Source organism: Anser brachyrhynchus, assembly GCF_964034855.1.
Source record: "Anser brachyrhynchus genome assembly, chromosome: Z".
NCBI classification, from domain to species: Eukaryota; Metazoa; Chordata; class Aves; order Anseriformes; family Anatidae; genus Anser; species Anser brachyrhynchus.
In genome coordinates this window covers 58,669,910-58,682,462 of record NC_137697.1, presented here as the reverse complement: position 1 = coordinate 58,682,462, position 12,553 = coordinate 58,669,910, and the positions used below count along the sequence as shown (strand labels likewise).

The 12,553-nt window shown below is 41.3% G+C and overlaps 1 long non-coding RNA gene across 1 annotated transcript in view; it reads right to left on the bottom strand.

Annotated features, from left to right (window-relative positions):
- LOC308185621 overlaps positions 1 to 12,553 on the bottom strand; it is a 222,785-nt gene that overhangs the window by 189,857 nt on the left and 20,375 nt on the right. Inside the window, exon 4 of the long non-coding RNA XR_013943519.1 lies at positions 4,091 to 4,152. This is a non-coding gene — a long non-coding RNA (uncharacterized lncRNA). The remainder of the gene's footprint in view (positions 1 to 4,090; positions 4,153 to 12,553) is intronic.

Below are 12,553 nucleotides of genomic sequence, written 5' to 3'. Positions count from 1 at the left end.
TGAGGTTATCAAAAGAATAAACATTGCAGGTTCTAAAGTCTAATAATATTAACTGATAAGAGAGTTATTCTCCCTGGAAACTGGACAAAATACTAGCATTCTTTGCTCTATTTTTCATCAAACTGTTATCTTATTTTCTGAGGAGTTACAAGGAGTGTCAATAACAATATATAGGAAAAAAAAAAAAAGGTCATCTGCATTAGAGGATTTCTATTAGATCAAATAAATAATACATTCAAAGAAAGAAGTCAGCACAATAAATATTTAGAACATACTAGGCATCTACAAAAGATTGGACTTTTCCCCATCTTCTCTTTGTCATTTACTCCTACACTATATAGTATATATACAGTATATATATAGTATATATACAGTATATATACAGTGTACTACTGGACAGTATGTCAAGCGTCACCTCTGGAACACTGAAGGCAAGGATCTCCCTCATAAATACAGAAATCCTGCCCATACAGTTGTTTCTACAGGAGCAGGCTAGGAGCATCCTACAATTTCAGTCTTGCTCCCATGGCTCAAATCACTTCTGAAGTTCAGTATGGTCTCATCAGAATAAGGTTGGCAGCACTCAGCTGTGACAACTAAAACTTCCCATTAACAAGAAGCCTTGACTACATCCATTAAGGATTACTAGATTTTGCATACAAGATACATTTATGTTACTAAAAGATTCAGTTCTCAAATTGCAGAATCCTATGTAAATACCTTTTGAATTTTAGCAGCAAATGTACTTCAGCAAATTCTTAAAAAAAAAAAAAGGATAATATATTTGTTTCATATAGCTTTGTTCTACATTTTACCATGTTTCCTTTCTAGCCTCTGTACTGGTTGTAGAGGAAGTCTTTTTCTTTCTCTCAAAAAAGTTTAAAACACATTTGTTAACCATACAACAAAGCTTCAACATAAACTTAAAAGTGACTTTCTTTTTTTCCTCTGAATTCACATTTTCTGGCTATTTATAATCTGCATTTTTTTGTCAAATAGTTCATATGGGAATAGGCATCATCTGTTTGCTTGCATTACTCTTTTCTGTATTTTGTACAACATTAATATCAGAGCAGGTATTCATGCCAGTCTGTGACAAATATTTCCATCTGTCACTGAAGACCACAAGTTATGTTTTGATACACACTGTGAACCAAACAGCACATTTTGAAAAGAAATTCCCCAGTGAATCACTGAAGTAATTTCTGCCCCTACAAGTATGAAGGTAAACAAGTATGAGAGTAAACAGGCTTTAAAGCGTTCCCATTCAGTGCCCTGATTTCTCTCAGGATCTCATGTCAACACAGAAGAGGCTTATTCGTTGTGTCTTTCAGGCAGAAGCTGCTGTTGAGGGTCACAGAAATGGGGTGTCATTTAAACTGTAAAATCTTCCCAGTGAGACTGTGTCTGAGTGTCTGAGTCTGCACGTGAGTTCAAGAAGAGCTTTTTAACCTGGCACTAACTTAAAGTTAAAATGGTAGTCATAACAAAAGCAACAAGGCTTTTTAACAATGCAAAACCAAGCAACACAGCTAACAGGTGAAATACCATTAAAAATTCAGGAGGGTCAGGAGCTGATCGCCGTCATTCCTGGTGAGAACTACCTTTGTCTGCAGCACTTCAACAAGCCATGGCTTTTGACCCCATGAAAAGTGTTTCTTCAGTGACCCAGGTAGGCCAGAGACCACTGTGTTTATATTGGACTAAATTCGGTGCATCCCTAAGTAGGGATGAGCAACACTGTCCCTCGTCAGTACAGACACAGGGCATGGGTTTGCTCACCAGAGGTGTCTGCAGGTCGTCTCATACTCCCCTTCCTTTTGGCAAAGGAAAGAACCTCCCCTCACCCTCCTCTCCCCACACTGCTCACCACAAGGGCCACCATGCTGTTCTCTCCTGAAACCTTTCTCCTGACAACAGACTTTCCCCTGAAAAGGAAAAGAGCAGATTTCCCTGGAGGCCTTGGAGGCAGCTCTGGCCTTTGCTCTGTCACATGCCTCCCTCCTGGCTGCAGCAGCCCACTGGGACAGGCCAAGCTCTCTTCACAGGTTACAGCAAGACCAAGGCTCCCCATTAAGGTGTAACACACCATGAAAAACGGTCTCTCCATGCTAGTGGCTGGCTTTTGTCAGCACAAAGAAGGATAGGACTCAGGGGTTTCTTCCTTGCTCTAGTTCTGCTTCCAGCAAGCAGACAGAAAGACTGGGAGAAACTTGGGGACTGCAGGAGAAAATACAACTTCAGTAACCAAGAGCAAGCCACAGAAGTCAAACTGACTCTGAAATTAACCACAGCTGGCTTTAACATAGTTTGGCAGATGGCTTATTGCAGATTATTTTGCAAGACCCTGTCCCTAACTTTCAGCATTACTGGCTTGCTTCTAGGCCTGTGGCCTGTCCATGGAGATGGTCACCAGGAGGATTCTTTATGATGCTGGTCAGCAGTAGCCAAATAATTTTATTTGCTCAGTGTGTATTGTTTGCCTCCTTTCACACCTAACCTTTTCTGCTGCTGTAGAGTCCAGCCTTGTACTTTGTTATATTTAAGCTTAGCAGCACTAGATGTTTCTAAATTCCCAAGCTATGTTACATCTCAAAAAGTTCTTTACCCTTCAGAATGTGAAAAATACACAGCACAGCCAGAAGTTTTGTGTAGAGGTTTTGTGTCTGGCAGTTGTTTTTGTTTGTTTGTTTTCTTTTTTTTATTGTTTTTATTTGGGGAGGAGGTGTGAGAAGGGTGTTGTTTGTTGGTTTTCTACTGCATCTTACATTCCTCACCCGTAGCATAAGGCTAAATCTTCATCTTTCAAGACTGTTGGGAAATTATTGCTAGCTGTAAACCGCTTTGAGATTCTGAGGCAGAAGATGCCATGGAAGAGTGACATTGAAGTTAGAAAAGGGAAATTCTCTGGATGAAAGTTTGGCTTCACGTGACAGCCTTACATTGATGATGAATTCATTTGCCTCACATAAAAACTCTCAAATATTTTCCAGAGGAGAATGCACTGATGTGTGTGAATATTCAAAAGAGAGGAATTCCCTTTCAAGTGCATACGTCTGTTTACTAGCTTGCACTCTTTTAATGTTAGTATTAAAGACTTTGAAGAACAAGTGTCTACAGACTGCATAGGTTGAAAAGCTGTGACAAGGGACTCAGTGATTTCCGAAGGCAAGTGAACACAGGAGAAGAGATGAGCAAGGGAAGGATCTGATTAAGGACACATGAATCAAACGTGGCAGTTCATCATTCTAATTATGTTAACAGGACTAATGTGCTTCAGCCTGCCGGTTATATTTAAAACTAGCATAGCACAGTGCTTGTTCCCGAGGCATGCGCGCCCTTTCCCTCTGAGCTACAGGATGTTTCTGTTCACATGGCGGCAGTCACACAAAGAGCAGCAGGAAGCAGCAACAGGGAAATGAAGAGCATCTGGCTAAGACATAATTGCAAACTTATTTCTAGTGGTTTCCAGCCTATGATGCTTATGAACTGAGCAGCACTAGTGCTGCGTTAGCTGTATAAGGCTGGTCTGTTTTCCATTTGACCAGGAAACAGAAAGCCTGCAGACAGACAGAGCAGCAAAAATTTCAGCAGAGAGGCCACCCTCCTGTGTATGAGTAACAAAAAAGTACCACTGAGGGCTGGGAGACGTGAGGGCTGGTGGGGGCCTGGGGAGCACAGCCCTTGGTCTTCCTTTATGTGTTGGATCTAGAATTAATTGTGGTCACATTCTTGTGCCTTGTGACATTGCAGCTACGGCACTTTCTACCACTCACAGCAACACGTTGCAGACATATAACATATTTCTAGGGCCACCTCTTCAGTGCTCTCCTTCCTGCACTGGCCTTTCTGAGTAGAAAAGCCAGGGTGCCACGACGGAATAAGTGTCTAGGTGTGAGGAGTCCTACACTTCTCCTTGCTCCTTGGTAAGATGAGAGACCCTTGGGCAGAAGAGTCTGAGGAAGGACTACAAGAGAAGTTGAGGGGGCTGCTTGTGGCCCTGTCGCTCACAAGACAGGACCAAGCTCTGAAGTGGAAAGGAAGAACACCCGCTATATCCCCCCCAGGCTAGCAGGGGACAACAACTTACCTGCTCTGTCTTTGGGGTCTTTTGGTGGTGTCCTTTTCTTTTCCAGCATTAGCACCTATTGTCTGGAGCAGAGATGGGAAAACTGACCTCAAAATATTAATTAGATTATTGAGTTTGCATTGGCAGAAAACACAACAAGGGGAGATTTCAGCAACTGTCAGACTAACTGAATAATGTCAGACCACGACCGAAGAACTTCAGTTTTGACACCCTAAATAACTGTTTTCAGAGCAAATACACAAATGGAACTGAATTTCATCACCCATCTATGATTCAAGGTGTTTTCTGAAAAACAGATCCAAAAGGGAACACCAAGAGATTATCTAGTCCACCTTTCTGTCCCAAAGATCAACCATATATGTACTAGTAGCATGTGTTTTCCCAGCCTTCTTTTAAACACCTCCAATAGTGAGGACTCTTAAGCAAAGCACTCTCTGATAATCTCTTGAAAAAGTACTTTATAGCTCCAGATTTTTTCCCTAAATTATACTCCAAACAGTTCTTGCAGCAAATTGGGTATTATCCTTTCTAGTTGGACATGAAGAGCAGATCCCTCTTTGCAGCACACTTGTCTTTGATAGCTGTGTTATCACCTTGATTTCCTCTGTAACTTCCTCTGTTGTGTAACAACACAAAACCTTTCTCCCCATAGGTCCTGTATTCGAGACCCCTGATTATCCCTGTTGCTTTTCCTTGAACTTTCCAGCATTGGTCCACACCTTTCTAGAACTGTAATATCAAAAACTGGACAAAACATTCAAGCAGTGCATTATCAGCATTGAACAAAGTAGATGAATTTACTAACCTTTGACTTCCCACATGATGCTTTCCTTTTTCACAACACATAACGTAGTCGACCTGTGCTAAGTCTGACAGCCACTGCAATTCACAGGTTTTTCCTCTAAAGAACTGTTGACTAGAGGTTTCCTATTTCTCACTGGAGTGTTTTCATCTTCCCTAACTTTGCTGTTTTGAATTTCCCCCCAACCTGTACCTTAAATTTCACAGACCATTTGAATTTTTTAGATGACTTTAAATTCTAATCCTACTTGAAGTCTACTGATAATACAATTTATTTAGAGAAATCAGAGCAGAAAGCAGCTGAGAAGAGCTGAAGATAGTATCATTATCTCTAATGGATTGACTAGTAATAAAATGATGGGTGAAATTCTGTATCAGTAAATGTAAAGTATTACATATAGGGAGAGGGAAGACTCTTAATGATACACATATGTGATTACAGGCTTTAAGTTAGCCATTATCTCCCAAGAAGAATCTTAGAGCCATCTTAGACAGTTCTATGTAAACATAAGATCAATACTTAGCAGCAGTCAAAAAAGTAAATGGAACATTAAGAACTATTAGCAAAGAAGTCAAGAGCCGAGCAGAAAACACCATTCTGCCACCATATAGCTCTTTTGTGCAGCTTCATGTGATTGCTGTGTACAGTTCTCAAGAATATCAAGGAAGAGATCACTATAGAAGTCTATTGCAGAACTTGAAGAAGTACTGCAAAGGGTGGCATGGGTGTTCAGAGATGCAGAATGGCTTCTGGAGGAAGGAGAGGGAAATAGATTGGGATTCCTTGAAACTGGAAGACAAATGACTGAGGGGGAAGGGTGATACAGGAACAGCCACAGAACAGAGGAACCAGTAATTATCAACTGTTTTGATGAACACACAATTTGGAAGACAAAAAATGAATCTTACAAGTAAAAGCTGTAGAAAAAGAGAAGGAAGCTCTTTTCTCCCAGAGTGTAATTGAAGAACAGGCTGTTAAAGTCATATACTGTCATGTCTGTAAGAACAGAAATAACAGAGAAAAAAGCAAGTACAATGTTTTTTCCACACATTGGAACATCATACAACAATATGAATTATTTATATGAAAACATAAAATTTTAACAAAATTCAAACCCTGAAGAACAGCAACACCGGAACAAAAAGAATAATGTGGTAGCATTCTCATAACTTAGTTGGGTTTCCAGAAGATAACAGTTTTATCTGTGCAGAGCTCCAGGAATATCACTTCTTCCTTTTTACCCCATAACTAGTGCTAATAAGCCAAGTATTACCTGTTAAACTGATAGCAACAACTGTCCCCAATTCCAAGATGGTTTTCCCTTCACATGGTCATTTGTTCTCTTAGCATCTGTCTTGCAAGAAACTATTCAGACAGGATGAAAAGGCACCATCTCATTTGGGTTTCTGTTCTTCACTGTTCTTCACCTTTGTCAGCATGAAAATGTTATGTTTTCTTCTATATGTTTTGTTTTCTTCTATATGAGTGGCTTTCTTGATAATGTTTAGCTGTCCCCTAGTTTTTGCTCCTGTTGCAGTTCACATAAGGGGGAAGAGAAAAAGACTTTATGATCTCATTTAGGAGAGAAAGAGTTGCAATGACCAGCTTGGCTGGTGCTTTGCATTTGGAGCAAGCATTTACTGTCTTACACTCCTCTCCCAACTTTAACATGATGCAGTTGCAAGGTGAGATGTACCTGATTAATACTATAAACTGATTTTTACGTAAGTAGATGCAGGATCTCTGAAATCCCTGAATAGATAAAGGAATGCATTAAAAAGAATACTACTTCTTTTATCTACACTTATGAGAAAGAGTGCAATGGATAAAAGGTATTTTCCTTTTCTTTGTCACTGCTGTGGGCCAGGAGGTTCCTCAGCTGATGAAAGAAATCATCATGATGTCAGCTGACCTACTTAGACAAGAGAAAGACATGATACAGAATTTCGGCCAGCCACTCTTCCTGCCTTCCACTTATCTGTCACATTAAAGCAAAGTCTCCTAGGATCAGGAATGGAAAGTAACATGGAACTAGTTGGAAGGGCTTTACAGAGCCATGCTTGCAGTGATTTCTTTCTTCATTTGCTGAGTCACAAAACACTGAGTAATACAGGGCTACTGCTTCTGAGATATTTGTGTCACATGTAATAAGAAAGGCATGGACCATGGCAAATATCTGCACCATTCAGATGCAGAGTTACTGACAATGTCCTTTTCCTTCTAACATGTAATCTGAGAAATCCCATGGCTTGTGGAGTGTGTTAAAATACTATTGTAAGTGCAGAAACACTGGTCTCCATTGGAGTAGTTCACTATTCATATTAAACAAAAGATGTCAATGTAAGTTTAAATTCACAAAGCACAAGTGCAGTTGAGATTTCATGATCACAGTAAGTTACCTAGAGATACTCAGGTCTGCAACAAGACACCATCAACACACCCATGGGGTTGAAAAACAGAGAGTAGCTAAAGAGTAGTGAGGCTTGACTGGTTTCACGTTCAGCTGGTAATAAAGGATGCTGGATCATTAATCTTCTGGGTATCACAAACACTGTTGCTGCAGACTAGCTTGTCGTTTAAGGGCTTCAGGCCCAGCATCCCTTTGGGGAGAAAATTCTTGTTGAGAATGGAATGAATCACAGGTCACACCATCAAGGGCTGTGGATGAAAGAGAGGCCTGCAAGAATGTAAAGAGCATAAAGACGTAACGACAGAGGCAAGACAAAGAGACGGAAGCCAATCTCTACAGGAAAACTTGGACCAAAAAGAGCAGATGTCTCCTCAGCAGCAGTGTGAGAGCCCTGGTGGGCGTATCTACAGGAGAGGCATCCAAAAGCAGAGACATAAGGAAGAGACCTTTGGCAGATTGCTCCTTGAAGAAGCTTTGACACCATCTGATCTGGATACAGGGAGAAAGATTCCTCCATTAGACTTTGGAGAGCTGCTTGCCCATTTTCACTAATGCTGAACTGTGCTTGTGAGTGATGACAGGGGTAGGACCAGGGAACCTAAGAGATAAAAGGTGGCAGCAGTCAGTTTGTACAGAGGTTTGTTCAGATTTGTGACATTTCCATTACTATACATGCCCAAAGTTTAGCGCAAAATACATTTGCGGACAGTCTGCAGGCAGAGGGGGTTACTAGATGCCACTGCTTTTTAGGTGAGGTTAGTTTTCTGTGTCCCAAGAACTAGATTTTAAAAACAGATTGCCATAGCCTAATTTTGTTTTAAACAGTAATATAATAGGTGGTGATACACTCAGCTGGAAATGTGATTGGGAAACTTAAGTACCTGTATGTGTATTTTGCATTTGTATTTACAGACAAGTGTGCATACTACATAGCTTGAAAAGTAAATACCTTAGCTTGAAGCTAACTTCATAATTAAAGTACTTGCTAAATGCCATTTTTCTCTAATCTGCAGAAAATGAGCAGTGTTTTTATTGGTTATATTACATGCCAGGCACCATTACTTTCTGAAGATTACAGAGTTTTCAACAACTTTGTTTTAACAGCATCGAGAAAATGGTACTTTTTGCCCATTTTAAAAGTACCTCAAGAAAATAGTACTTCAGCTTTCATGCAGATTTCACACTTCCAGTTTTATGCTGTTGTATCAATGCTAACTCCAGAGGTGAGTTAAATGTCACAGATACATGACTTATTTTCTTTACTAAAAAAAAAAAAGAGGTAAAACAAATGTGCAGAAATTTAAATTTCAGAGTCAAGCCTTGAAAGCCTGACTTCTTAGTAACTTCTAAGTCTCATCTGTAACCCTTTTGTTTCTAATATGTACTGTTATTGCTGTTGGGTATTTAGTGTCTCACTTTGCCAACGGAATTAATAACCTCAATGCAGAGACAAAATTATTATGCACTATGATGTATTACTGGAGGTTGCCCTTATGATCTCATTGGCTTAAATAACATCAACTCAAGATTTACTCAATGTTCTTTATACATCACATTGATGTTCAGCTCTTGGACCCCCAATATAAAATGTGCATGGACCTATTTGAGCAGGTCCCGAAGAGAGCCATGAGGATGATCAAGGGGCTGGAGCACCTCTCCAGTGATGACAGGCTGACAGAGCTGGGGCTGTTCAGCCTGGAGAAGAGAAGGCTCCAGGGAGACCTTACAGCAGCCTCCCAGTAACTAAAGGGGGCCTACAGGAAAGCTGGGGAGGGACTCCTAGTCAGGGGGTGTGGTGATAGGACAAGGGGGAATGGCTTTAAACTAAAAGAGGGTTAAAAAAGATTAGATGTAAGGAGGAAATTCTTCACTCAGAGGGTGGTGAGGCACTGGCACAGGTTGCCCAGAGAAGCTGTGGATGCCCCATCCCTGGAGGTGTTCAAGACCAGGCTGCATGGGGCTTTGGACAACCTGGTCTGGTGGGAGGTGTCCCTGCCCATGGCAGGGGGGTTGGAACTGGGTAGTCTTTAAGCTCTCTTCAAACCAAGCCATGGTATGATGATTCTATAAGATAATACTGAAAGGAAGATATGACTATTTTTCCTCAGTACATAGGATCCTGAAAACACGAAGTCCAAGTGAATGCTGAGAGGAAAAGGGAACACAAGGAAGAACTGCTCAAATAAAGCAAGTGGAGCAACAACAAGCATGCATCCAGTGTTGCTGGGTAAAGTATTGCCAAGGTCAAGCTAGCATATAGCATAATATAATATATATATATATATATAATATATATATATATTGTATATATTATATATATATAATGTATAGTATATATATAATATAGCATGTATAGCATAATTTAAGGAAATTGTTGCCAGTAAAAAGATACAAGTTCCCAACAGAGGCAGGAAAGGCAGCTTTTTTACTCCCAAGCACTGGCTGCAAGCAGCCCAAGCCACACAGTCATTTCTGCTGAATGGTTTGAGAGCCCCTCTACACAGACAAAGGGAGTTTCGCTGTTGTGAGGGGTTGGCCATGCCCGTTTTCTCCCCAGTTCCTCATCTGGTGTTCCCTAAGCCCCAGAACAGGCTTTAATGGTGACTTGGCAGCAAACACTGAGCTCGCCTCTGCATCGTGATCAATTGTAATGGCTGGCTGGGGACAGCAGTATCGCAGAGGGATGTCAAATGATCCTAAGAGGTTTTGAATTATTATAGTTCACATTAGTCTCTCATAGATGCTGAAAGAACTAGATTCAAGCTAAACACACAAATACACTTGGCAGAGGATAATTAGGAAGGGTTCCTTCTTAAAAAGTATCCTACAGCTTCTGCCTCCTTCATGAAAAACAGCACAGCAAATGACAGGTATGAGACTTAACAGCTGAGTGTGATCACTAGTGCAGAGTACAGGCATGAGAATTAAGAGATTTCTTTTTTGCCCAGTCACAGATATGACCACAGTCAGCAAACTATACTGTTGTGTTTCATTTAACCTTTCCGTAAAAGAGAGAACTGCAGGCGCAGCCTGCTCCATGGTCAAGCTAATATGCTTAGTATTTGTGTAGCTGAGAAGGCAGCAGGAATATCAAACTGCAGGTTATATATCATGTGAATTAATTCAGCAGTTCTACAATAAATCTGTCTTACTAAATGAATTTCTGTGCTGAAGCAATGTTGCTAGCAATTTGCAATTCCCCCAGAATATATAATATATTTACATGGAAACTAAATACTTGCATTACATCATTGCCTAGAAGATACAAAATGCACATTTATTGCAGAAAATGCATGTAAAAAAATGAACAAATAGAACTAATAGTTGTGTGCAAACAAGGACTTTAAACATCTTGAAATATCAATTCTTTCACTGAAGCAGTTGGAGCTGCATAACCTTGAGTCTAAATTCATGCATAGCAACAGAAGTAAATTTGACAGTCAGCTGTAAGTATTTACATTCTGTGCTATTAGCTTTTTAAAGCATTAGAGTCTCACTTCTACCACCCATCTGGGATAAAAGCAACATTTAGAGGAGAAAATTTGGGTTTTGATCCTCGTTGTCCTTGTACAGCGAGACAAGAGAGAACTGGAGCACAGACGGTGTTTGAAGGACAGAAGTCAGATTTTACAGAGAAAGAGAAATGGAGGAGAAAGAAAGACTGCCTGTTCTCCTTCCGACACACCGCACACCCCGGTGTGCAGTGTGACCCCGCTGGCGGGCTGTCTCTGCAGAGAGGACAAAGACAGCTGCCCTCGTTTCTGGAGCAGCCCCTCTGCTACGCGGCGCTGCAGCAGCTTTCAGCCACCAGGCTGGCCCCTGGTCACCTGGAGGTCTGAGTACCACTCCTCCTGTGTACGTGAACAGCAACTAAGAAAAGCAGTTCGTTGCTCTGAATTCTCCTGACTGCTGTCCTCACCTCCGATGGAAAATTTTCAAGGTTGCGCAGGCAGGAGGATGCTGTATCGCAGCCCCGCCTGGCACCAGAGAGGATTGCAGTAGCAGGGCAGAGTGAACAAGTGTGGGAACCTGCCGAAAAGAAACGCTGCTCAGGCTTTGGCTTCCCCTATGGCCATGCCCTGCAGCACCAAAACACCACGGGGCCATCCATCTGTGGCCACCCCAGCAGTCCACCCATCTACAAGAATCAGTGAGACTCTATGTGGGACTTCCCCTCCACCACCACCACTGTCTTTATTTGGATCCTATTTGTGTCACAGTTCCATTTCTGCCAAGGAAGATGGATGCTGTGGCCATGGCTAACATTGCCCTTCCATCACCAGACCTCTCCTCTCCCAGCCAGGCTGCTTTAGGATCCAGCACCTTCCAGGGGAGCCCCATCCCAGCACATGAAGGATGGAGGCTGCTGACAGCTGGAAAGGCTTGCTGAGGTTTCATAATTCGTACTCGGGTTGTAAGAGCCATTACGAACCTGCTGCACGAAACTCAGCAGAATACTCCCCTACGCATACCCACATACACCAAATTGCACACAGGATATTCAGAACATGAGGTCAGCTTTTCATTTATTTCTTTTTAAACACTCTAGCATCAAATCTTACACCACGAAAACACACTGCGCACATGATGATTTGTTTTGTAAGCTCAGGTTACCAATTCAGATGGAACAAGCTAATCATGATTTTGTCTCTGTATTTAACTCATAAGCCCAAGTTAAATAGTCAAACCTACATTTTACTCCTACTTGCGGACAAAAAAAAAAAAAAAAAAGAAACTGGAGATTGAAAGCTCCTATAAATCTTTGCAAGGCCATATGGATTTTCTTGTTAAAAAGGATAAAAATATTTTTTTTTCCTTGAGAAGATAGTGTCAAGAACAAGCCAATCATTAAAAACACGAGCAGCAGACTGGGGATCTCCCCAGCCAGCATCATATGTCTTCTATGCGAGAGGAAAACTCCCTGTAAGGCAGACAGGGAGTTTGAATTATTAAAGCTGAAGGAATAATACTCAGACTGATCAGAGCAGGGCTCTCTCGAGGGCTGGTGGGGTTTTTCCACTGGCAGGCAGACTAAATCATACGTGAGCTGCATTTAAAGCAGTCACCAGCGTATTTCAATATTGATTTCTCAAGCAGAATCTCTATTTGCTGCAAGTATTTCCCCCCTGCCCCCACCAAAAAAAACCAAAACACTCCACCCCCACCTCCACTGTTAGAGATGATCAAAAAATCAAATGAGAAAATAGGATTAGATTCTCCAGAGAATATAATGTAATTTCCCCATCACTTC